Source organism: Sus scrofa, chromosome 15, assembly GCF_000003025.6.
Source record: "Sus scrofa isolate TJ Tabasco breed Duroc chromosome 15, Sscrofa11.1, whole genome shotgun sequence".
Classification (NCBI taxonomy): Eukaryota; Metazoa; Chordata; class Mammalia; order Artiodactyla; family Suidae; genus Sus; species Sus scrofa.
Window position 1 is genome coordinate 121,802,804 of NC_010457.5, and position 25,808 is coordinate 121,828,611.

The window sequence follows — 25,808 nt, forward strand, 5'->3', positions numbered from 1 at the left end:
CCATTTGCCATAGGTGCAGCCCCGAAAAGCAAAAAAAAAAAAAAAAAAAAAAAGCCCCCCCAAAACAACCCCCCAAAAACCAAAACACCAGAACACAACAAAAAAGAATTTCCCCTGAAATCCTGGCTTCGTTATTTCATTGGAACAACTGCCTTTAGCAAACCATGTTACCTGGGATTTATTATGACTCTGGGTACAAAGTCATACCATGCTTAGATTGCCATATTCCTGCATTAGCCACATTGTGATACATCACAAATGAGAATCACATGTTTGGTCTCTAGGCACGTTCATCACCTGCTGGGGCATGAAGCCAGGAGGATGGACCCTGGCGTGACTGGCATTAATGTACCACACTGTCCTTGCTCCTTCTACCCCGTGGCCAACAGAAGAAGTGGTCAACAGGAGGAGAATCTCTAGGTGAATGAATGAATGAATGAATTTAACAATATTCAGGAAGAGCCAGTTATGCCCCAGGGGCTTGAGCAAGACTCAGGTCAGATGAACAAGATGGCACCATCTCTTTCCTCAAGGGGCTTGGAGTGGAGTCGCGGTGAAACATACTCACTGGATCCCAGCACAGAGCTGGGGGCGGGGCATGGGGGTCAGGAAGGACAGGCTCTTAGAGCCACTACCGCATTAGCCTGAGGGACTTACTTAGAATAGGAAGGGAAGTCCTAAGAAGTGACATTTAACTCCAGCCTGAAGGATAAAATGGTGCTGAGAAAGAGAGGTGGGGGGGGGGAAGAGGGGTAGGTGACCCCAGAGAGGCATGGTTTGTACTTTACAGCGGTTGTTTTGAGGGTGATTAATTACATCTCTCTGGTGTATTGACTGTTGGAGCCTTAGCTCTCACGGGGGAGCTCCAGACTCAGGGGGCTGAGGGAAGGTATTTAATTAGGGGCTGAGGGTCCTCGAGCATCACACGTGCTCCTATCATTACAGGCAAGTTGAACTTAGGGTCTCCCCGGAGTTTTTAGCGGTAACCCAGATTCCACTCCCTTTTATTCTCACACTCCACTTAAAGGCTGTTTTCAGCCTTTCCCCTCTTGGCTTCACATGGGAAAGGAGCCAAGAAGCTTTGGGGCTCAGAGGTGTGCTGTTTTGTCAGGCCACAGGAGCGGGGGCTTCAGCCGTCTCAGAGCCTGATGGAGGGTGGACTCCAAATGTGCCGAATGCACAGGGGGTGGGGGGAAGCGGGGGTGTTTATCCGCACCGCTGGCTCTGGGCCCTCGGAATTCAGCCACCAGTCTTTCAGGAGGTCTCTTTGCAAAGGCGGGGCAACCCAATGAACCACCCAGAAAGGGGTGTGGTCCGCGTGCGTGTGCACGCACGCATGCGCGCTCCTGAGTCCGGCGAGGCTGGGGCAGAGAGCCTTCCCCGAGTCTCCAAGCTCATTTAAAATCTTAAGAAAATTCCTCAAAGGCTCCATTTATCTCTTAGAAGGTCAATTTCTTTCAGAGGTGTTCTCTATCAAGGTTATTTACATAGATTTTGCTGGAGGGAAGGGTATTGCTTACCCAACAGAAAGTAAATCCATGTTTCTCGTGCTTTTTTCTTAGGAGCGTTTGAGACAACTCAGCATCTATCTTTTTGGAATCGGACTCTGAGCTCTGGTGCCTCGTGTCCCTGATAACAGTGGCTTCTAACCGATGGCTCATCCTAAGCCCTCGCGTTCAGGGTAAGCACGGTTTTACTTGTTGGTGTATCCATTGGGAACTCAGGAAGTGTCCGAGGAGATTTAGGGAAAGTTTTACCAACTGTAGATCAATGCCCTGAAGCTTTGGGAATATTCCTTCTTCTTCTTCTTCTTCTCTTGAAATTATGCAGTTTAATACCCACGGGTATGGTTTAGCAAGAGCTCCAACTAGAAACGTATTGAAAGTAATCCTCAACACAACTCCAAACTTTCTTGAACATCTTTGTCAGCAAAAAGAATAAAGGCTAGTTTTTTCCCCCCCGCACTGATAAATGCACAACCATCGAGTTCTTCCCACCCCAATTTAGGAGAGAGTAAAGTGTTGCAAGCCTAGGTTGGGATCTTGGCTGCTTGTCTCTCTAAGGTCCTGGGATCCATTAAGCCATCACTGAACTCCACGGGACTTGAGGAGCACCTACTGTGTGCCATATTCTGTGTTATATGCTGGAGACATAATGCTGCACAGGACACAGCCTCTACCTTGGGGAAACTGGGATCTGCCTGGGGGAAAAGACAGGTAGAGAATTAACCATGGAATGAAATGACAGGGCAAAAGGGGGATATTTATATATATACCATATATATGTATACTATAGGAATATAATATATATTAGACATAGGTTTATATTATATATAGGCATATATATGTATATATATGTAATGGGAATGTAAAAATGGAAGAGGAAATCCTTCTGCTGTGGGATAGAGGAGGCAGCAGGGTGATTTGTCCCTTAGGGGCACTTTCTGGAGACATTTTTGATTATTAGGATTGGGTGAGAAGGAGCTACTGGCATCTAGTAGGTAGAGGCCAGGGATGTTGCTAAGCATCCTTCAATGCACAGGACAGCCAGCTCCAAGAAAGAGTGACCTGGCCCCAAATGTCAGGAGTGTCAAGGTTGAGAAACACTCTTATAGGGTGATGTTTGAGTTGGTCCTTAAAGATGACTGGCTTGTGCTAGGCAGCAACCATGGAGGGACATTCTGCTCAGAGACTTTACTCCATCACTAGCTTAGGGGGCCCTGGAGGGGGCCAGACTGAAATGAGACTCCAGGTTTAGGGGTGGTCAGCTCAGTGGTGGTGTTCCTGGGTGGCTTCAGACGGTTCCTGCATCCACTGTGGGGCAAATCAGGGGTAGCCGGGCAGAAGAAGGGCGTTTTCTCCTTTTGATGGCAGCTCTAAAGGGAGGATTGAGGAATATGTCATTCTCTTGGCCCTGAACAGGGCGGGTGGCCAGCATGTCAGGAAAAGTATGCTGGAGAGAACAAGAAGAGGGCCCACCCAGAAAAAGTGACTTAACTTGGGCCTGTGATTTCCAGATGTATGTGAGGCAACCGGACCATTACATTTGAACACTTAGAGGGAGAGACTTTTAGGTGCCAGCCACCAAACCTGTTCTACCCCAGCATCTGGAATGAAAGGATAGCACTGTTGACTCTGCAAAATGTCTTTGGATTGATACCAGGAAAATGTTGTTAAATGAAATGAAACGGCATTATCTGAATGGTTCTCCCAGTACCCCATAAGGTGGTACCATTCAGGAAACTGAGACTCAGAGCAGTTCAGTGCTGCTCTGTCCAGAGGGATGCTGGTTGGGAGGGTGGAGAGGCCAGAGTCCTGGTGTGGCTGGTAGACCAATGCTGAACTGTTCGCTGAAATTGTCCATTGTCCTTGATCAGCTCTGCCCTTTTTCCCTCTGGCTGCTGTTCTCACCTGTGCTGGCCTTTGCTTGTATTGTTTTTCCCAACTCTCTTTTGCGGCTATAGTCAGAACACCCCAAGGTGTGAGGAGAATGCGATCTCCCACAGCATCTCACCCTAAGACAGCTGTTTGGTGTTGTTTCCTGCCGTTATCTGTACGGATCCATAGTTGCACAAATAATGTAATTGGCCATTGAGTCCTTTTCCACAGATGATGCGTTTGTCCATGTCTCACATGGACCCCGCGATTCATTTGAATGAGCCCACGCTCTTCCACCAAGGGGATGTGTGGTCATTTACCGATCAGCTTTCTCTTTGGTCATTTCAGAGGCTTCCAGAGTTTCAGTAGCACAAATAACCTTGTAGTGAGTATCTTCGTGTAAATAGATCTTTTGCTCCCTTTCAAAGATTTCTTTAGGATACATTCTCAGCCGTGGGATTAATGTGTCAAAGGCTATGAATATCTTCATGGATCTCGATATATGTTGTCAAATTGCTTTCCAGGAGTGTGGCAATTTACATACCTGACATGAATAAATGAGGGCAGCAGCTTGGCAAAATATTGCCAGCATTGAATATTATTATTTGATTTTCAAACTTCTTTTGCTGATTTAATACCTATAAAAGGATTTCATCAAAGATATGTAATACGCCTAGCATGGTGCTTGACACATGCTGGTGGTTTTTGCTAGTGTTTCCCTTGCAGCTTATAATACCTTTCCTGATCCTTGGACGACAGTCTAGACCTTCTGACTGTCCTAACGCTCCCCCCCTCCTCCCCCAACCTTAATTGTCGTCATCTCATCTCCAGTGAGTACCTGGTCCTGGCTTGGCCCAGCTTCATGTAAATGTTAGCCATTAATGATAATCTTGAGTGTCTGGGTTGTTGAGCCTACTTGTAGCATAATGATTCAAAGACCGGTCATAGTGTGTTGTCTCAATCTGTCAGCTGTGTGACCTACCACGTTTTTCCAAGCCTGGGGTTGAGATAACGTATGTGCCTCAAGTTAACATCATGCTTGGCTTCAGAGTCAGGAATGTTCATGTTATAATAATAATAGTAATCCATTTTAACAAGTCTTGTCAGTCTTCAAAATGGGTGACATTACTATCCTCATTTTCAAGATGAGACATTGAGACTGAGAGGTGGATGTACTTTGTCCAATACGGGGAACCTAGTGCCATGTGCCTCTGGCCCCTTCTCTCTGTGGTCTGGCTGAGAGGGCCCATGGGTGGTAGGAGTATTCATGAAAGCCCCTTCTGTACCAGGACGGCCAGCACTAACATACCTATACATGGAAGGGACCACAAACTACATAATGTAGCCCCCAAAGTCAATGCATTTCAAACCGCCCCTTAACCAGATGGCTCAAATGCCAGGAGCCATTCCAGTGCTACCCAATCTGAGGGCAAGGATGGCGGAAGAAGAGTAAGAATGGAAAGAGAGATGGATCTTAAACAGTTGTGGTTCAGATGTCTTCAGAAGAATTTACAAAACCGTGTACGACCCTGTGGACTGACTCCTTGGGGCCTTGGAAAGAGGCAAGCCACGTGAGGAACCTTGAAGTTGAAGTCTCATTAGTTTCATGTTAAATCAGCCCCTGGCCTGATGGCTTGACTGGCAGTTACCCAGGAATAGCACGGGCTAGTTACTTCTGACTGCTTGTCGCTTTTCTTTGACTCAGGACTTCGTCATTAGCATAGTTTCAGTCTGAGAGTTACTGCCAGGGTGGGATTACTCTAATTAAGAGGAAGAGAAAAATATGTTGCTAGTCATTAATTTTTCTTGATTAGAGGGTGACCCAGTTTGAGGTTAAGCGAAGAGGACTGAGGTAGTAATTTAGCGCGCTGGGGGGGGCTTGTGGAGATTTTTGAGAGCTGGAGAAGCAACAGCTGGATCCTAAGATTGCCGTCTGATTTGAATTCATAGCAACTTGTAAAGAGATGTGTAAGAGGTCTTCAGGAATGGCGTGCTAATTTCTAGAATGAACACAGCAAGGAGAGGATTGGAGGTCTCTAAATGGAATGGATTGACGCTCATTCAAGTGCGGATAAAGAAAGCTTTTCCTGTCAACTTGAAAATAGCATATTTTCATGTTTTCTTGGTTTGAGGATCTAGGCCTTGACTTGTCAGATTCTGAGAGAGCAAGAAGCTTTATCTTTGACATATGCCCATAACCCTGAATATATATTAAAATAGGTATAATGCTTCAGCTCTCGTCCTTAATGAAGTACACATAATTTTGAGGTTGCCGTGATGAGAGCAAAGTGTAATTCTGTGCAAAGAGCACAGCCTCAGAGTGAAGTGTGGGCTCTGCTTCTGCTGATTGCCATCTGGGGAAGTGAATCTTTTTGATTAGCTTGTTTCCATGTTACACACCTGGTTTGAGGAATCCACCGAGGTCATTAAATCTCAGCATATTGTTATATGGGGTAATAGTAAAGAGATACACACGTGTTATATGGTATCATCAGAGTTCTCAGATCACTTAGAAGTTGGGACTTCAAGCAGCATCTTTGGGAAGAGGAGGGAAGGGAGCAGTGAAAGTCTTGGGTTGCCTTCAAAACTGTGGGGACCATTCCTCTTTAATGTGGGGGACCCTCCTTGTTATGACAATGAGGCTGGATGGGGCACCTCCATTCCCTATTGGCTGCCTGTTGATTTTGTTGCAGAGGCAAAAGTTTCCCTTTCCCTTCTTAGGACTTTTTGCCGGTGCCTCAATTTAATTGACCTAAGAGAGATTAACAGGAGAAAGGCATACCCATTTATTTGATGTAAGCTTTACGTGACACAGGAGCCCCCAGAAGGAGAGGAGGACCCAAAGGCAAACAGTTGTGGTTCAGATGTCTTCAGAAGAATTTACAAAACCGTGTACGACCCTGTGGACTGACTCCTTGGGGCCTTGGAAAGAGGCAAGCCACGTGAGGAACCTTGAAGTTGAAGTCTCATTAGTTTCATGTTAAATCAGCCCCTGGCCTGATGGCTTGACTGGCTTTTGTGCCAGGTGGAACAAAGAGAGGCAGGCGTGGTTAACAGTAACTCAGCTACATGAGGCGGCTAAAGGAAAAAACAGAATTCTATTAACAAAACCTGTTGGTACAGAATCCTCTCAGTCACAGCATCCTGTCCTTGCTGATGAATGATGGTAGCGTTACTTTCCTTTGGGTTTAGGGAGGACGTCTTCTACGGGGGGCTTTGTTTCCTGCTTTCAGGAACCAAAGGATGAAGGTCAGAGAGTCCTTTTTGTACCTGCTCTTCAGTGCCTTTAGGTCAAAATAATGTTTACGTCAAAGAGGCATATGTGGAGGGATATATTCTGGTTTCCCTCAGTTTTATCCCTCCTCATCCTCTCTCCTTTTCCTCTCTCCTCTTTGCAGTGGCCCACCTCCCAAAGGGGACCTGGTGCTTCCCTGTATCACGTGGATCTAGGGACGCTGCCTCTATTCTTGGCCGTACCTGTGGACGCAGCATCCAGGCTGGTCAGTTCTGATGTTTTAACACGCTGGGCCAATCACAGTGCCTGTCTGGGCTTTATGTGGATCCCAGGCAGGAAAGGCCTTTCTTTCCTCCAGGATTGATAAGCTGACATGATGTCCACCTCACACCATAGGAAAGTAGACAGCATTGAGTCCCTAATGTCTCCAGGAACTGACGTCACCCCATTATAAAGGGTCCAAGAGAGCAAAGAGATTTGCTTTTGGTGGCAGTGGTCCCTTTTGTCCCTTAAATCACATGATGTTGAGTTCTTGCTGTGGCGCAATGGGGGATTGGTGGGGGTCTCTGGACTGCTGGGACATGGCTTTGATCCCTGACCCAGCACATTGGGTTAAGGATCTGGTGTAGGTTGCACCTGCAGCTCGGACCCGGGAACTTCATATGCCGCAGGGCAGCTGAAAAAGAAAAAAAAAAAAAAATCACGTGATGTTGTGGGTGGCTTCTGCAAAGGGCTCACAGCAATTTCCCGGCACCCTACATTCTCTTGCCTCCATGTAGACCCTTTTTAATTCACGTAAAGGAAAACGGGGCAATGAAAAGATTTGATAGGAGAAACTGGTCTTCTAATCTGGTCTTTCTGCTTCACGAAGATCCATCCATGTGATCTTTCATCAGAAGTGCCCTAAGGAGTTCCCTTTGTGATTCAGAGGTAGTAAACCCAACTAGATCCGTGAGGACTTGGATTCGATCCCTGGTCTGCTCAGTGGGTTAAGGATCTGGTGCTGCCCTGAGCTGTAGTGTAGGTCACAGACACACCTTGGATCTGGCGTTGCTATGGCTATGGCTGTGGCTGTGGCTGGCAGCTATAGCTCTGATTTGATCCCTAGCCTGGGAAATTCCCTATGCTGTAAGTGCAGCCCTAAAAAGACCCCCCCCCCAAAAAAAAATGCCCTAAGAGGCCATAGAGGAATGAAGGGAACGTAGTTTAAACAAGTTCTTCATGTGGTTATTCATTCAATAATGTTTATTGGTGCCTACTTTCTAAGTACTGGAGTTAACAGCAGTGAAGAAAATGGGCAAATAGCCCTGGCTTTGGGAGCTTAGAGCTGGGAGTAGAGCAGAGAAAATCACTAAATCAGGAGTTCCCGTCATGGCTCAGCAGAAACAAATCTAATATCTATGAGGACGTGGGTTCGATCCCTTACCTTGCTCAGTGGGTTAGGAATCCTGTGTTGCTATGGCTGTGGCGTAGGCTGGCAGCTACAGCTCTGATTCGATCCCTAGCCTTGGAACCTCCATATGCTGCGCTGCGGGTGCAGGCCCTAAAAAGACGGGAAAAAAACAAAAAAAATCACTAAATCATACATTTGAGGTGGTGATAATTGCTATGGAGAAAAATGAGGGAGATAGGGAATGTGTGTGGGGGGCAATGGGGGGAGTTAGAGGGTTGCAGTGTTAAGTGGGGTGATCACGAAGTCTCACTAAGAAGGTGACATTTGTGTAAAACCTTGGAGGAGATGAGAGAGTGACCCGGCTGGGATCTGGGAAAGAGTGTACAGAGGGGACAGCCAGTGCAGTGGCCCCGAAGCAGACATGTGCTGTGGAGCAAGGCAGGGAGATGAGGTCGGGGGGCGTCAGCCATGGGGTCAGTGGGCGCAGCCTCGAGAACCCACCGTTGAGAGTGTGGGCTTTGCCTCTGAATGAGGTGGGAAGCTGGTGATCGCCGCTGAACAGAACTTTCTTTTTTAGGGCTGAACCCAAATGGAAGTTCCCAGACTAGGAGTCCAGTTGGAGCTGTAGCTGCTGGCCTATACCACGGCCACAGCAACGTGGGATCCAAGCCACGGCTGGGACCTACACCACAGCTCACGGCAAGGCCAGGTCCATATGCCACTGAGTGAGGCCAGGGATCGAACCCGCATGCTCATGGATACTAGTCAGGTTCTTAACCCGCTGAGTCACAACGGGAACTCCTGAATGGAGCTTTTATGAAGGAGGCCTATGACCCTCTGCAGCTGCTGCTATTCTAAGCAGCACCCCCTACACAGATGGTGGTGGGGATGAAATGAGCCAGTGTGTGGAGAGTTCCCAGCATAGGCGAGCTGACCCAGAGTAAGGATGAACAGTATGGAAGCTGTTCTTATGAACAGCGACAGTCAGACACTTTATACTGAGGTGTAAATGACTGTTGTCAGGTACCTCTTTCAAGCAGATTCAATGGGGGCAGAGAGAAAAAGAGTTTGAGTCATTGAAGGGAGGGAGGGAGAAGGAGGAAGACACGGCCCCAAGTGGGGGGAGCAAAGAGTAACTGGGCTGCTCCCCACCTGCTCTGTTCTTAGCACACATTTTTCTAAGAGCTGAAGACCAAGAGCCAGTTTGCATCTTTGTGCTACGCAGAAGTCCTTATGCTAAATGCAGTATTGTATAGACCAGAAAAAGTATAGAGATTGATACATCAGAGCTACAGGAATGAATGCCATCCAGTTTACAGCATCCTTACTGAGCCAGTCACACCAGGCGCCCCCATCCCCTCCCCTGAGCCACCAAGTCACTGCCTCCTGGGGGACAGCTGGAAAAGGATTGATGTCTTCAAGGTCATGGCTGAGCACTAGGAGCTGGCCATGATGGTTATTCCACCTCGCTTCTCTCTGAGTCTGAGTACCTGTTGGTATCTGTCAGCTTCTAAGTTTCATTTTAAGAGCGAAGCCATGGGAGTTTACAAGATGGGGTGGCCCCACTGGGCTGCGTGGCAAGGCTGCCCAGGCCTCCAGGGACCACACACCTTCCTCTTTCATCTGCAAAGCCCCCCTGGGCCCCAGAGACTCTGCACATTTTGGAGATGTAGCTTCATAATTTTTTTATGGTCCATTGCTCAGCTTCAAGAGGAGAGGGCGGCTTGTAAAATTTTTATTTACGGCTTGACTTTCAGAACTCAGTGTTCGCAAATACTGGCAAGGTTGGATTTATGGACATGGAGACTATTTTAATACGTTACTCACGCAGTTAAAATGGTTGCCCCTGATAGAGATGTCAGAATTTGGCTACAGCACATGGCATCCTGGGAGTGGCTTGTCGTCAGCAGCCACCTTCCCAAAATTGTTCGGCCTGGCAGCTGAAGAGCTAAGAGCCATGAGTTCAACTTGTAGCTCACATACAGATTTCAGTCTGGCTGAAGAAAGGTTTGTTTTCCTGGGTCCATTCTTAATTAGCAATTCGATTCCAGTTTCATTAACATTGCCGAGTGATTGTTTTTGCCTCCTTCGCGTTCTTTAACCCATTAGCTTTGAAATTTGAAGCATCTATCTCAAGTGGATAAAGCATAATCTTTTCTCTTAAAGACAGTTTCTTACATGGAAAAGATTATAACAGTTATTTGCAATTGGTATTGGCGGGTGGATCAGGGCCCAGGGGTTGGAGCAGAAGCTGAGAGGGTGGGCGCTGCACTAACACCTCCCCTCCCCACCCCGAGACCCCTGCCTCCCTGTGCAAATGCAGGGTTGGGCTGACTCATTAAACCAAAGTCTTGATCCAGTGTGTGAACATAAAAACCTTCCTGGTGTATTTTTTGAAACTTGAGCTGCCCTTTGTAAAGGAGGTCTTGCATTTATGTTTTTAAGGGCAAGGTTGAGTTAGCTGTGAGGTGCAGAGATCCAGATCATTTTAGAGATTCTGTGTAGCAACAGAAAAAGATTGTCATAGGAATTTCTGTTGTGGTTCTGCAGAAATGAACCTGACTAATATCTATGAGGATGCAGGTTCGATCCCTGGCCCTGCTCAGTGGGTTAAGGATCTAGCGGTGCCATGGCTTTGGTGTAGGCCAGCGGCTGTAGCTCCAATTTGACCTCTAACCTGGGAACTTACGTATGCCACAAGGTGCATGTAAAAGCAAAAAAAAAAAAAAAAAAAAGAGAGAGAAAAAGAAAAAGACTGTCATACATTCACCTTTTGTTTTTTTAAAAGCTTTTCAGAAAGTGTAGAGAAACCCAGTGATAGAAATAATCAAAAGTTCCTAGAACAGGAACCGGTGTTCTTTGAAATGGAGCCTATTCAAACACAGGAACCTAGAAAAAAAAATTCACTAGCCTGATACTGGATTTCTCCAGTGTGAACCGCAGCGTAGCCAAAGTGTTGCAAGGAAAGTAACTCTGAAGTGGAAACAGGCTGTCCCCGTTGTCCAGAGCCTCTTAGGAGATGTGCTCAGAGGCCTTCCTTCAGGAAGCAGAGGTCAATGACATACACTTGAGCCTGGGCCCCAAGGAGCTACGTCACTGATCTCCTGTGCTCTGGCCGGTCTTATGCTTTAGTGAAGAGCTCAGATCTGGGTTGGAATGCTGGCTTCAGGGTCAGGACAAGTCGTTCAGTCTCTTGTCTCTCAGTCAGTAAAATGGGGATGACAGAGTCATGCACTGGTCTCAAGGGGTTGTCAGGATGAACTGAGACCATGTGTGTTCAGTGCCCCAGGTGGTAGTCCTTGGTTCCCTTCTAGGTTCAGCCACTGGAGCACAACCATCAGCCTCTCATTTAGAAAGAGAAGAGGGATGGAGTTCCCGTCGTGGCACAGTGGTTAACGAATCCGACTAGGAACCATGAGGTTGCGGGTTCGCTCCCTGGCCTTGCTCAGTGGGTTAAGGATCTGGTGTTGCTGTGAGCTGTGGTGTAGGTTGCAGATGTGGCTCAGATCCCGTGTTGCTGTGGCTCTGGTGTAGGCTGGTGGCTACAGCTCCAATTTGACCCCTAGCCTGGGAACCTTCATATGCAGCAGGAGCGGCCCAAGAAATGGCAAAAAGAAAAAAAAAAAAAAAAGAAGGAGAGGGTGATAGGCCAAGTCAGCCTGCCTCAGAGACCCACAGCTTTAACTCAGAGATGCTTGTCCTGGAAAGGCTCCTCTGTCTTCCCTTTGGCAGAGCGGGCATCTTGTGACTCTGAGGAAACCCTTGGGCTTTATGGATGGAGCTGGCCTCAGGCTCCTCTTCCGTGTCCACAGTCAAACCTTCCTGTTTCCCCAGGGCCTAGGGACACCTGGGAAGGTGAACCATTCTAAGGCCAGAAGTGCCTGGGAGATGGCTGAGATCCTGGGTGGCCCTCTAAGTAGGAGGGGAATGTGGCTTAACCCAGGCTGCTTCTGCCCCAGAGCCAGACGGACCATTCTTCTACCGCTTACTGAGCGGTGCCTCTAGTTGCCCCAGTTCTGCTTGAGGGATTAGGAACCCCTTAAAAGGCATCATCAGCTCTCCCGGGGGAGGTGTGGTCATCTTCCCAGCCTGCTGGTGCTTTAGCATTAACACCCCCCCACCCCCGCCAGCCACCCCCAGAAGAGGGTCCTGAGGCTGCTTCTTTTTTTTTTTTTTTTTTTTTTTTTGTCTTTAGGGCCACACTCTTGGCATATGGAAGTTCCCAGGCTAGGGGGTGAATTGGAGCTGCAGCTGCCAGCCTACGCCACGGCCACAGCAATGCCAGATCCAAGCCACATCTGTGACCTACACACACCACAGCTCATGGCAATGCTGGATCCTTAACCCACTGAGCAAGGCCAGAGATTGAACCCACATCCTCATGGATACTAGTCAGATCCACCACATCGGGAACACCTGGAGGCTGCATCTTGCTTTGTAGTGAGTGATGTGACAGTACAGCTGGGAATTAAAGTGTGAGCAGCAAAGAAGTAACCAAGAGTCAAATATCGAAAGGCTTAATTTTAAATAATTTTAATTTCTCTTTTCTCTTTTTTTTCTTTTTATGGCCACACCTGTGCATATGGAGGTTCCCAGGCCAGGGGTTGAATCAGAGCTGAAGCTGCCGGCCTACACACCACAGCAACGCCAGCTCCGAGCTGCATCTGTGACCTACGCCACAGCTCATGTCAACGCCATATCCTAACCCACTGAGCAAGGTCAGGGATTGAACCTGCATCCTCAGGGAGACTAGTTGGGTTCTTAACCCGTTGAGCCACAGTGGCAACGCCTACATTATTTGTGAAGGAGGGAGTAGATGATTCTGTATGTACTGTTGAGTTCTGGGTTGATTTTCCTTATGTGCCCTTTGTTCTTCACTCCTATTAGTAAGAAGAGGCAAACAACTTTTTTGGTCCTTTCCGGTTTTTTTTTCTGACTTCATCTACCCATGCATTTAGTTTCTTCTTTCCAAAAGCAAGCAGTGAGTCTGGGGTAGGGTACTGATTGTGTTTAGAAGTTATACACGTGCCTTTCCTTCTCCATAAATGGGTGCAAATGAGAGTCCCCAAATCAGGTTCTATTCACGTAAACTCTGCCAAGAAGGACAAACAAAGAGAAAGACCAAAATCAGTGTCCTTGTTGTCCTTTCCTTTCCACCTACACTCTCAAGGGTCCACTTTTAAGACATGCTCAGGGCACAGTGAATCACAGCTGTCTCCATCCTAATCCACACAGCACCAAACTTAAGCAAAAGGGCAAATGACAGGTGAGCAGAACAAGAGCTGATGCGAGTGATTGGTTCCGTCCCTCCGCCCACCAGATCTCGCTCCTTGGCACTCAGGAGGGCCTGTCTGAGGCCTGGGCAGTCAGGGGCACGGGGTCCATGGCTCACAGCCTTTATGTTCAAAAGCTTAGTTTTGTTCTTTGAAAATGGGAAATGGCTTCAAAAGAAGTCACACTTTTGTTATGGTCAGACTGGAGAGCCGGCAACCGTAACAGACCTTTAGAATTTCAGAGCCACATGGATTTGTCCAATTCCATGTCTCCAAGGAGGAACAGAGGCCCCGGGGAGAGTCAGCATTGTCCTGCATGCCCCACAGTGCCTGCCTTGTGCCAGATCTGGCTTTGAAGGAGTGGGGATGCAGTGAGCATCCTAGGTGTGGGCTGCAGACCCAGACCCAGAACTCTGCTCCTTTTCTAAGGAAGGGTTTGCAGTTGTTTCATATAGGGAGTTCCCGTTGTGGCTCAGTGTTTAATGAATCTGACTAGGAGCGTGAGGTTGCGGGTTCGATCTCTGGCCTTGCACAGTGGGTTAAGGATCCAGCGTTGCCGTGAGCTGTGGGGTAGGTCACAGATGCAGCTCAGATCTGGTGTTGCTGTGGCTGTGCTGTAGGCTGGCAGCTACAGCTCCCATTGGATCCCTGGTCTGGGAACCTCCATATGCTGCCCTAGAAAAGACAAAAAAAGACCAAAAAAAAAAAAAATGTTTCACATACACATCATGTTGTATGTGAGGAAAAGTTTTAAAGCCAAATACGTGGCTAAATATCCATTCCCTACTCAGTGGAGATCACTGCAGTAAGAGAGAAAAAGCTCTGAGGCTGGGAATGGAGTGGGAGGCGGGGATCAGAAGACCAAGTCCAGATACAAATACATGAGGAGGCACTCATGCTCTCTCCTTGGTCCCCAAGTCCTCATTTGTACTATGAAGGGCTGGACGGGATAATTTCTAAATTCATTGTAAGACTAAATCCTGGAACTTTATGATTGTACAGGCAATATTAGGACTTCCTTCCTTCCTTCCTTCCTTTCTTTCCCCTTCCTTCCTTCTTGCTTTCTTGCTTTTTTTAGGGCTGCCCCTATGGCATATGGAAGCTCCCAGGCTAGGGGTCAAATCAGAGCTACAGCTGCCAGCCTGTGTCACAGCCACAGCAATGCAGGATCTGAGCCTTGTCTATGACCTACGCCACAGCTCACGACAATGCCAGATCCTTAACCCACTGAGCGAGGCCAGGGCTCGAACCCGTATCCTCATGGATCCTAGTCGGGTTTGTTAACTGCTGAGCCACAAAGGGAACTCCAGTTAGGACACAGTTTCTGCTGTGTGTGACAGAAGTGAAAAAGATAACAGTGGTTTGAACAGGGAAGCCCTGTATGTCTTTCTTACATAAAAGATTAAGCTGATATGGTGGCTCTGCCTTCTGAGATCATCAGGGGCCCAGGCACCTTCTGTGTTGTTGCTCTGCCAACCTTAGACTGGTCCCACGTCTTCACAGTGGGGGGGTGCCTGACCACCACGTCCATGTCCATGTCCTAAGCAGCAAAATGAAGGAAGAGGAGGAGGGGGAGAACCCCTTCCCTTTGTGAGCATGGCTGCGAAGTTGCACCTATCCATTCTGCTCCTATCTTGTTGGCCAGAAGTAGCCATGCCTAGATGCAGAAGAAGTGTTACCTTTATTCTGGGCTTCTAACCACAGGTTCTAGTTTTGTAGGAGAAGAAGAAGTAGATATTGATAACTATCTGTCTTTGTCGTGTGAGTTGTGCTTGAGATGGTGGAGAACGCAGGATTATTGTGGCCCCATCACTGCTCACTGAGGCACGGGAGGGCTCAGGCAGTCTCAGGTGGGGATGTTTCTGACACCCATGACCAAAGCCCGGCTTGGAGGAACTATTGTGGATCTCAGAGAACCTGCTTCTCAGTTATTCACATAAAGAAGCGATGGTTGGAAACCGCTTTTTTGAGAATCGGCCCAGTTTCTGATGCTCCCCTTTCCCTGAGCTTTACTTCGTATTCTCCCGCATGGCAGATGATGGCAGGCACGTTTGTACCTGATGTCTTACCCATCGGTGGCCACACAGAGAAACAAGTGGGGGCACCTGGCCTATGTTGGGCCCTCACATCCTTTCGCCTGGGGTATTCAGAGCCGTGACTAAGAGAGTCATCTTAATTGGGGCCTATTTGCTTGAACTTGAGTGTTACAAACTCAAAAGCAGTGGGCACACTCCTCTGTCATGAGTGTGGGGAATCAGGGAAAGCGGGGCGTGGGACATAGAAGGATGAAGCAGGTGTTCCGGGAAAGCCACTCCCGAACCCTGTGTGGCCTGAGGCAGACACTGGGAGGGAGCTGCAGATTCCCAGTGGTTCTGCAGTGATTCACTTTCACATAAGCGAGATACATTCATTCCTATTAAATTTATTGAAAATACATCATGTGTATACAGAGAGGGCATTTTTAAAAAAGAACTAATCTGACCGCTTTCTTTCTTTTTTAAAGAAAACTCTTAAAATCTCATGTACCGTCTTCACGGCTAATGGCTTGCAGTTTCAACTTTCTGCTTGTCCCTAAGAGTGACAACTCAGAAGGGGCCCTATAAACTGATTCCCCTAGCCAAACCGATCCAAAGTGGGGATGCTAAGTAGGTCAGTCACTGGAAACCAAAACTCAGTGCCTTTTCCCAAATACAACAGCAAGAAATCCACAGAGGAAGGGATGAAATGCAATGCGGTTGTTCAGAAGAGAGATTGAAAAGAGCTCCTTTTTATTTTTAAATATCTTCCTCTAACTCTGGTGGACACGTGGATTTGAAAAAGACCTTAAGTCACTGTTAGAGGACAGAACTCGCTATACATTTATAACTTGACTTCAAAAGAAAAAAAAAAAAAAAAAAAAAACCAGGCAAGTCATCAGCTTGCTTAAATGAAGTTTAAGAGTGGAGATTCTGATGAGGAGTAGCGTCCATCTGTGAAACTCGCCATGTGAAATATGAAACCCACGAAAAGAAACATATTAAGAGTAAGACTTCACAATTAACTGGAACCTAATTAATCAGAGCTTTCAATTGTTGTTATTCTTAAACCTGCATAAATCAGGGATATAGTAAAACACATCGAGTCCTTGAGAGTGTCCTAGCTTTAAGCTTGAAAATTGTTTTTACCTCTAATACTTATCTAGAACCATAGAATTGACCAAACACTTGACCCTTAGAGCTAATAAGACCTTAAAGGCCATCCTGTGCTTGGGTTTTCAACCTGAGCTGCACATTACAGCAACCCAGGGAGCTTTTAAAATCATGATGTCCAAGCTGTACCCTGTACCAATTAAGTTTGAGTCTATGGGAGTTCCTGTTGTGGCTCAGCAGAAACGAATCTGACTAGTATCCGTGAGGACGCAGGTTCTGTCCTTGGCCTGGCTCAGTGGGTTAAGGATCTGGTGTTGCTGTTGGCCGTGGTGTAGGGCGAAGATGCGGCTTGGATCTGGCGTGGCTGTGGCTGAGGAGTAGGGCAGTGGCTTCAACTCTGATTTGACCCCTAGCCTGGGAACCTCTGTATGCTTCTGGTGAGGCTTTAAAAAGACCAAAAAACAAACAAACAAACAACAACAACAACAACAAATTGAGTCTCTGGGGGTAGGATCTGGGAGATTTCCAGGCAATTCCAATGGGCAGTCAAGTTGGAAAACTAAGGTTCTTCCATAGCTGTCCCAAAAGTGAAGTGACCGAGTCAGATTGCCAGCTGGTACAGAACCAGAACTGTAAATCTAGGGCATCCCAAACTGTTGTGGCTCCTCCCCACTGAGCCACACAGGCTCCCAGCTACATAAGGCCAAGAGTCAGCATCCCACTCAGACTGCTGAGCTGGTGCTCCTCCAACCTGGACGTGTCTCCCAGTCACTGGAGGTCTTATTCAATCCAGGGGATGCTGATGCTTCTGGCCTGGGTACCATGCTTGGAGAACCACTGCTGTGAGCTATTGTAGAGCTCTCCCTTCATCCGTAGGCACACCTGGGGGGAGATTGGGATTCGTCTCATCCTCACTCGAGGACATGATGGCCGTATGAGGCAGTATCTCTTTGTTCCTCCAAAAGCCTCTGAAGCTGTTCTGTTCACCTAAGAACCATCTCCAGATGAAGTGTCCTGTCATGCTGAAGGATTCCACACTCATTGTGCTTTGCTGAATTGGCTGCATCATTCCAGAGCAGAGTTGTTTTTTTTTTGTTTGTTTTTGTTTTTTCATTTTTTTAGCTTAGGTCCAAGAGAGTGAAAGATGGGCTTCATAATGGGCAACACCAAGGAGGTTAAAGTTCATTGACAAGGACCATTCATCAGGCAGGATGAGTGGCTGAACTCTGCTTATCAGCCTGCACATGTGGCCCGAGATGGAAAAACTGACAGGCGGTAGAATGAAACCCGGGCACCTGCGGAAATCCAGGCCTAATCCCGTCCCATAAAACAAAGTGGAAGATAAGTGAAAACGGTTGAAACCTGAAAGCAGATGGCCCAGCTCCTCCACGTTGGGCTGTAAAGGGGGACCTTCGTGACAGCGTATTTATGGGTTTGGGGAAACCTGACAAGGTGTTGCTGTAAATGCCAAGAAATACACCAAACAGTGATTTTGATATTTGAACACATCTCACGGTGACTGCAGCTTTGGGAGGATAAAGATAGCCTCTGTGTGTGCATGCATGCGTGTGTTGCGTGTGCATGCACATTAGCTTAGCTCACACTGAACTGGAAGCAAGACTGACTTGGTGGGTGGGGAGAAGGGTGCCAAGGGAAATTCTTTTTTTTTTTTTTTTTTGTCTTTTTGCCTTTTCTAGGGCCGCTCCCGCAGCATATGGAGGTTCCCAGGCTAATGCCACCGGTCTACGCCAGAGCCACAGCAACTCGGGATCTGAGCCGAGTCTTCGACCTACACCACAGCTCACGGCAATGCTGGATCCTTAACCCACTGAGCAAGGCCAGGGAGTGAACCCGCAACCTCATGGTTCCTAGTTGGATTCTTTAACCACTGCGCCACAATGGGAACTCCTATCAAGGGAAATTCTTAAGCGGGGACAAGCTACCATTTGGTCACCGAGGGGCTTGGTGTGGAGGGGCTGGGGAGTATGGGCTTGTAGCTTTAGTGTTCTCCTTCAAGAGCTGCCCAGACCAAAACTGGGGCCACAAAGCCACAACTGAAGCAAGTTTATCTTTGGCCATCTCTGTTCCAGCCCATTCCACTGCTCAATGAGGACAGCATCTTGTTTGCGTTTTGCATTTCAGCATGAGTACCTGGAGCGAGGCTGCCTTCTTTGTCTAGGGATCAAGGAGGGATTAGTATCTTCCACTGGTCAACTGATTATTCCTCATCTTTTAAGATTCTATCCTTACTCCTGGCCTAACCCATAGAATCCTTTTGATAGATAAAAGGAATTCCTTAATATGCAAAGGAGTAGCTAACTGGACCTTTGAAAGCTCTTCTCTCTCTCTCAAAAAAAATCGCATATGTGTTATTTAGAAATCCATTTTTAAAATCTAAAGACGCCTTTCTAATTGCAGTCCTGAAACAAGCCTGCAGAGCTGGGTGGCTGGTGCAGGGGGAGGGGCCGCCCTTTTGTCTCCAGTACGGAGAACACATGCTCTCCATTTCAAAGTGGGTGAATCAAGCAGGAAGATTTGCCATTGTAGTTTAAACTGAGTGGACCCTTCGGATTTTCCTGGAGCTTTGTCGGAATTCTGTTTCTGGGAAACTGCATTGTGATAGAGAAAGACAAGGGGGAGAGAGGAATCAGAATGAGAAACATGCAAAGGGAAAACAGATGTCTCAAAGTTACATGGCTGGCCCTTCATTTGCAGCGTTTGGGTATTGGGGGCTGAGTCTGCAGAAGCAGCTTTGGACGTGAACAGTTAACAGCAAGTGGAAGGAAGCGGTGGCCCTGGAGCCCCACCATGGGGCAGCTCCCCCTGCCCTCTGAGGCTTCAGGACAGCAACTGCCCTTCTGGTGGGGGTCTGGGGGGGTGCCGCTGCTCAAGTGGGGCTAGCAGGGTGCCCTTCTGAAGGAAGGGAGCTAAGGCCCCCTCGCTTTCCACTCATTCCCCACGGAGTTCTTCCAGCCCCCAGGACTCGCTGGTGCAGGCTGGTCCTCCAGTGCCATTCCCTCACTGCTGGGTAGCCCCCCAGGCTCCCTTTGCTGCTTCCGCTATCAAAATTCACAGCGACCGTGTCCTGCCCCTTCAGTAGCTGCTCTGTGCCAAATGACAGATGCCAGGGTCCCTGAAACCAGCAGTGGCTCTCCATGGAGGTCCGTGGTTCTCGACAAGTGTTCCTGGCCCAGCAGCAGCAGCATCGCCTGGGAACTTGCAGAAATGTACATTCTTGGGCCCCGCCCCAGATCTACCCTGATTTTGCAAGCCCTGCAGAGGAGCAGCGCCCATGCAGACTTTTAGGAGCCATATTTGCTTCGGAGCAAAGAAGGTCATCTGGGGTCAGAGGTGAATTTCTTGGTGGGAATTGGAGGAAACTGTGAAGTCCATGCGGGAGGTAAAACTCAGGGGAGCAGCTGGGCCCCCTTTTAGGCCTCTAGAGAACTCCCTTTTTAGCCCATGTGGGAGAGCCGCCCTTGGCCATGGTTGTGTTGGCCTTGGGTAGGTGATGTCACTGCTGATAACGGGGTTCGTCTAGCCTTCAGAGGGTGCCCAGGGAGCAGGCGGCATAGCCCACCCCGCTGCCAACACCACTTCCTGTCACTCTTTATTCTCCAGCAGGGTTTGGAAGCATCTTCTCTTGGGGCTGTTGTCTTCGGAGTGATTCTCATTCTTCTGTACATCCCCAAACACACACACACACACACACACACACACATTCCCACTTTTTACACATACAGACTCTCATACACACATTCACACTCTTTACCCCACACTTTACACACGCAATTCATACTCTTACACACTCACACTCTACACACACTCCATACACAGACTCACACTAACACGCATTCACACTCTACAACATATTCCCACTCTACGCACACTCAGACTGCCACACTCACACATTCACACTCTTTGCACACACACTCTACACACACTCCATACACAGACTCTCACACTCACATACATTCCCACTCTACACACATATTCTCACTCTACACACACACAGACTGTCATACTCACACACATTTACACTCTTTACACCATACATATTCTTTACACACACATTCACTCTTCACACACACTCACACTCTACAACACTCCCCACACAGACTCTCACACTCACATATTCACACTCTGCACGCACATATTCCCACTCTACACACAGACTCTCACACCCACACCCCCACACCCCACACACACCCACCCCCCCCCCCCCACACACACACGAGTCAAGGCCACAGAGGGCATCCCTCCATGCTTTTTCTGTCTTCTCACCTGGGAAATGGCCCAAGAGAGGCAGGCAGCAGAGCTTCTTTGATGAAAACTCTGTAAAATATTGCTCTCAGAGCTGCTTTCCACATGTTTTGGCTGTAGATTCTCCAATTGCAGGTTAAATACCACATGTGTCTACTCCCATTAACTCCTGCTTGCCCTCAGTCCTGAGTCGACTGTGCCGTGTTACTGGCCTGGATGCTGATGCTGATGCGGGAGGCCGTGTGTAGCTGGGCCTTAGGCTGGACCCCACTGGCCCAAGGGGTTCTCTCCCTCCTTGGGATCTGGTGTTGGACCTTTTGGGTGTAAGGGTCCAACTTCCCTCGGGCCACACACACCTTTGGGGTCTTCTTACACATGTCACTGGAGGAAGCTGACTCCACCCTCTTCATTCCACATCCCCTACTCTGGCAGGAGAACAACACGATTTAATCTTGACCTTCCTAGCCTGATCCATCCCAGAAGCCACGGGGCAGCATTAAAAGACAAGTCTCCTTTCCTCTTGAATTTGGCTCCCAAGATGAAGCTGAGAAGAAACCATGCTGCATTTTGGAGGTCGGCTGGGGGGGAAATCAGGCTGGGGGGGATCAGGCTGGGGAAAGATTAGGTTAATAAGAATTTCAACTGGCCTTCTCCTTTCCTGTCATTCTCTGATGCATTTGTCCCAATCTTCAATTAAGAACTTGCTAACTACCAGCGCAGCCTGTGTAGAAGATTTTAGGAGACTGAATGGACAGAGTATTAAGGGGTAGGGGGCTGCCCTGCCCCATCTCTTTAGTGACTTCAGTGGGGAAGGGCCATCCTACCTGTGGAATGACCTACATTCAAGCCATCCAGTGATGTCCCCTGAGTCCTTGGGAGGAGCTGGAGAAAGACTCAGGTGGGAGGAGAGCTTCTCAGTGGGAAGCTCAAGAGAAGTCTTCCGGGTGTCTTATGTGTCAGGGACACCTTGTACCTAAGGGAACAACTGCCTGGGTATCCAGGCACAGCCAAAGAGCCAGCCTCAAGAAGGGCAGGATTGGAGGTTGGGCCCAGAGCCCCAGAGATGGCTTTGGTGAACACACGGGTCTGTGAACTTGGCCCTGTGTCCCATCACTTGTTTCAAGGCCTCTGCTCTCTGCTTGTCTGCTCCTTCTTTGCTTTCTCTACTGACCTTCACCCACCCCCAAGCACCCACTCTGAATAGCTCTGTTTACCCCCCTCCCCCAGATCCATCTATTCCCCCACCCTGCGCCCTACCCTGCTCTGTGCCCCTCGAGGCACAAAGACCATTGAAATGTGAAACTGAGTTTTTTTTTAATTTGCCAGGCACATGCACAACACACCTGTGAGTAAATCCAGGGGGAAGAAAAGTTAGTTTTGTTTTTTGTTTTTAGTTTTTTTTTTTTTTAAGACTCAGAGGGTTGCAGGGTGGTAATGTCTATTAAGGATCAAAAACTAGCTCTCTCAATAGGTAGGAGCCTGATCAGTTGAAACAAGTCCCACTGTTCATTGGTGAGGAAGGGGCCTGCAGTCAGGGTCTGGTAAGGACCTGGACTCTTGTCATTCAGAGTTCGTGGTCGGTGGGCAATTTTAGCTGGTCGGAACCAGCTGTGACACTGCATACATTCCGTGTTGGTGTCTGTGGGGGCAGAGTCCCCTGCCTGCCCCGCATGGATCACCCACTGGCTCTGGTTGGGTTTGGCTAATGGAGGCGGGGCTGGAGAACAGCGGGTGGGGAGTTGGGGGGAGGGCAGGTGGAGTTGAGGACTTACTCCCCCAGCTCCCTTCCTGCTGGGAGCTGGGGGCTTGCTGCCACCTCTGCCCAAGGTAGCCCCTTCATTCAGCTCTCCTCTCCCAGCTCCGATGACATCAGGCCTAAGGGTGGCGACAGTCTCACTGCTGCCAGCTCTCGGGTACCACAGCATCCTTTGTTAATTTTCCGAACACCCCCCTCCCCCCGCCCCAGGCTTTGAACATAATCGCTTTATCGAGTCTTTCTCAAAGTACTCAGTTTGAGCACAGAGTCCTTTTCCTGGATATGACTTGCTCAGCCCGATTTTTTTTTCTGCCTTCTTACTCATATATATATATTTTTTTGTCTTTTTGCTATTTCTTGGGCCGCTCCCGCGGCATATGGAGATTCCCAGATTAGGGGTCAGATCGGAGCTGTAGCCTCCGGCCTATGCCAGAGCTACAGCAACGTAAGATCCGAGCCGCGTCTGCAACCTACACCACAGCTCACGGCAACGCCGGATCGTCAACCCACTGAGCAAGGGCAGGGACTGAACCCGCAACCTCTTGGTTCCTAGTCGGATTCGTTAACCACTGCACCACGACGGGAACTCCTTACTCATATTTTTTACATCTTCCCAACTTTAGCTTGAACGTGGTCCATCATAGCACTGTTCCTCTGCGTTAAAACTTTTCATCTTTAGCTCCTACTGCAAAGGGCCTCGGTCAATATTTCTGAGCAAATATCAGATGGGCTCAGAGCCTGTTCTTCTGCTTGGTCCCCATCATCCACGCCTTTGAAACCTTTAAATCGGCTCGTTTGTTCAAATACTCTTGGTTCTATTTCCTGTGACTAAGGGTGGACAGAGTCCTATGGTGCAGAGTGCAGGGTGGGGGGCCGGGTTGGGGGGCTCCCTCTAGGTGGGGAGTGGCCATGGCAGATGCTGGGATTGATACAGACCTTTTCATCCAATTTCGCCTTTATTTTTGGCCGTGCCTGTGGCATATGGAAGTTCCTGGGTCAGGGATGGAACTCGCAGCACAGCAGTGACCCAAGCTGCTGTGGTGACAACACCAGACCCTTAACCTGCTTGCCACAGGGGAACTCCCATTTCTGTCTTGTTTGCCTTACTTCCTTGTAGGTGCCTTGGGGCCCAAGACCATATCTTTCTTGGCTGTCTCTTTGTTGACCCAAGTGTCCAGCCCAATTCTTTGCTCTGTGAGTCTGAGTGGGTGAGGAGCTCCTCCTAGAGACCCTCCCCTCCTCGGAGGATCAGTGGGCTGCCTAGGTCAGTTACAAGGGAGGAGGGATGGCTTTGCAAACTGTCTGTTCACATGACCTTTTCAGTTTCTGGAAGGCCGCAATCATCTTTCCCAGCCTTGGATCTAATTTCTCCCTGTCCCAGGCGATTCTTCTCCCCAGCTCTGCTCTGCAGCAGTGAGCAGGTGAACTCCCAGGGCCAGAGTGGGCTGGGGAGTTTGACTTCCTTGCTGTGTCCAGGCCTTCCTCTTGGACAAGAGGGTGTGGAGGAGAGAGTCCATGTTTGCTCTGTGCCAGAGTCGAGCCCCTGCCAAAGAATTTCACGGTGAAGAGAAGGGGAGGTAGCCGACGTTGATCTGTACCTACCTGGTGTCAGCAGTTCCTCACAGGTTATATGAGATCTCGTTCAATCTTCTGAGAAACCACTTGGGGTAGGTATTTCTCTCCCCATTTTACAGATGGGGAAACTGAGGCGCAGATCAGTTATATTCCTGGCTCAAAGCCAAAACTTGGACCCTTGTTTTTTTGGCTGTAAATCTTTGCCATTTCCACTCAGCTACATTCACAAACACCCATAGTGGGGTTGGCCACCTCCCCTTGCTTGCAGGCTCCCCAGTCCCCACCTGCAAGGGGGTTACCAGTTGCCCCTCCTTCACCCCACCTCTGGACAGCTTGTAGAAGCCCAAGAGAGGGGCTTGTCTTTGGCATTTGCTAAACCTAGTAGGTACTCAGAAATCCACAATAAGTTGAATTGCAAACAGAGCAATGGGAGGTAGTATTGATAAGGTAATTTCTTTTTTCTTTTGTTTTTTTAGGGCCACACCCACAGCATATAGAAATTCATAGGCTAGGGGTCCAAACGGAGCTACAGCTGCCACAGCTGCCGGCCTACATCATAGCCATAGCAACACCAGATCCGAGCCATGTCTGGGACCTACACCACAGCTCATGGCACCCGGATCCTTAACCCACTGAGCAAGACCAGGGTTCGAACCCGCGTCCCTGGGGATATTAGTTGGATTCGTTAGCCCTGAGCTACCATGGGAATTCCATGATTAGGTAATTTCTTTTCAAGCGGGGCCAGGGTGGAGGAGAAATGGCTGTGAAATAATTTACCCTGGCTATCATCCTAGCATTGTTTCTCACTTTTCATCTCTTTGTTTGGACGTTATATGAGTAGACATTTGATGGCCCCCATAAGTTAGAATCCAATCAAAGTGCCGCAGAACCCAGCCCTTTGCTGTTTCTCTCGGCAGACTGTCATTTTGAGAATTGCTTTCTTGATTGGCTATTGTGGCTAGGTGAGATGAGGCGGGTGCTCAGGTAGGGCAGCAGAGATGCTTCTGGAATTCCAATGGCAGTCTGCTTTGGCTGCTTGGTAGCTATTCATGAGCATTCTTTTACACAGAATCACACTTCCCTCACAAATGAAAATATTTATATGATGATATTCATGCAATTTGAAAAAAAAAAATTGCAGCCCGCCATGCCTCCCTTGTCTCTGTACCCTGGCATCCTGGAGCATTTTCTTTCTTCCCCCAGTATTAATGAAAAGGAAATCAAACTTCTGCAGGCTTCACTTAGTTCCTGACTTTCAATCAGATACTTTTGTGACCTGAATATTTCCTTCTCCTCTTTCAGTATTCATGAAGGAGCATTTGTGGCTGGGCTGGTGGATTTAAGCATTTGTCTAGTTCAGGAAAGACAGATTTATTCCTTGGGAATTTGTGTGTAACTTACAACCTACATACTTCTTGCCCCTCCCCTGCTTCCCCCATCCTTTTTTTTTTTTTTTTTTTCTGTTTTTAAATTTAGAGGGCATCGCTATTTTTTTTTTTTTCTCCTTCTGGTTTGTTGTTAGTACAAAGTTAAGGAGTTTGGGCTTAAAATATTGATCCAGCTTCTCCCACAGAGACTTCGGTCTCTGAGTCGTGCAGCTTGGTATGGCTGATTGAAAGCAGCCTGGACTGAATTTGCTTAATAGGATGGTACACTCCTCTCCTGGGTCAATTTTTATCCACTTTATCAAGTTACTTATTGATTACAGCTCTTGTCACATGCACATTCGTTTGCTGAGAACCTTAAGGATGTGTTTTGTTTCTTGCTTAGAGTAGGCTGGGAGTGTTGTAGACTCTGGTTCATCAGGG

The 25,808-nt window shown here is 48.3% G+C and overlaps 1 long non-coding RNA gene across 2 annotated transcripts in view; it reads left to right on the forward strand.

The window, feature by feature from the left end:
• The window catches only part of LOC110256948, a 251,790-nt gene continuing 227,292 nt past the window's right edge, over positions 1,311-25,808 (forward strand). For both annotated transcript variants that reach the window (XR_002339032.1, XR_002339033.1), the window contains exons 1-2: positions 1,311-1,446; positions 1,563-1,681. This is a non-coding gene — a long non-coding RNA (uncharacterized LOC110256948). The remainder of the gene's footprint in view (positions 1,447-1,562; positions 1,682-25,808) is intronic.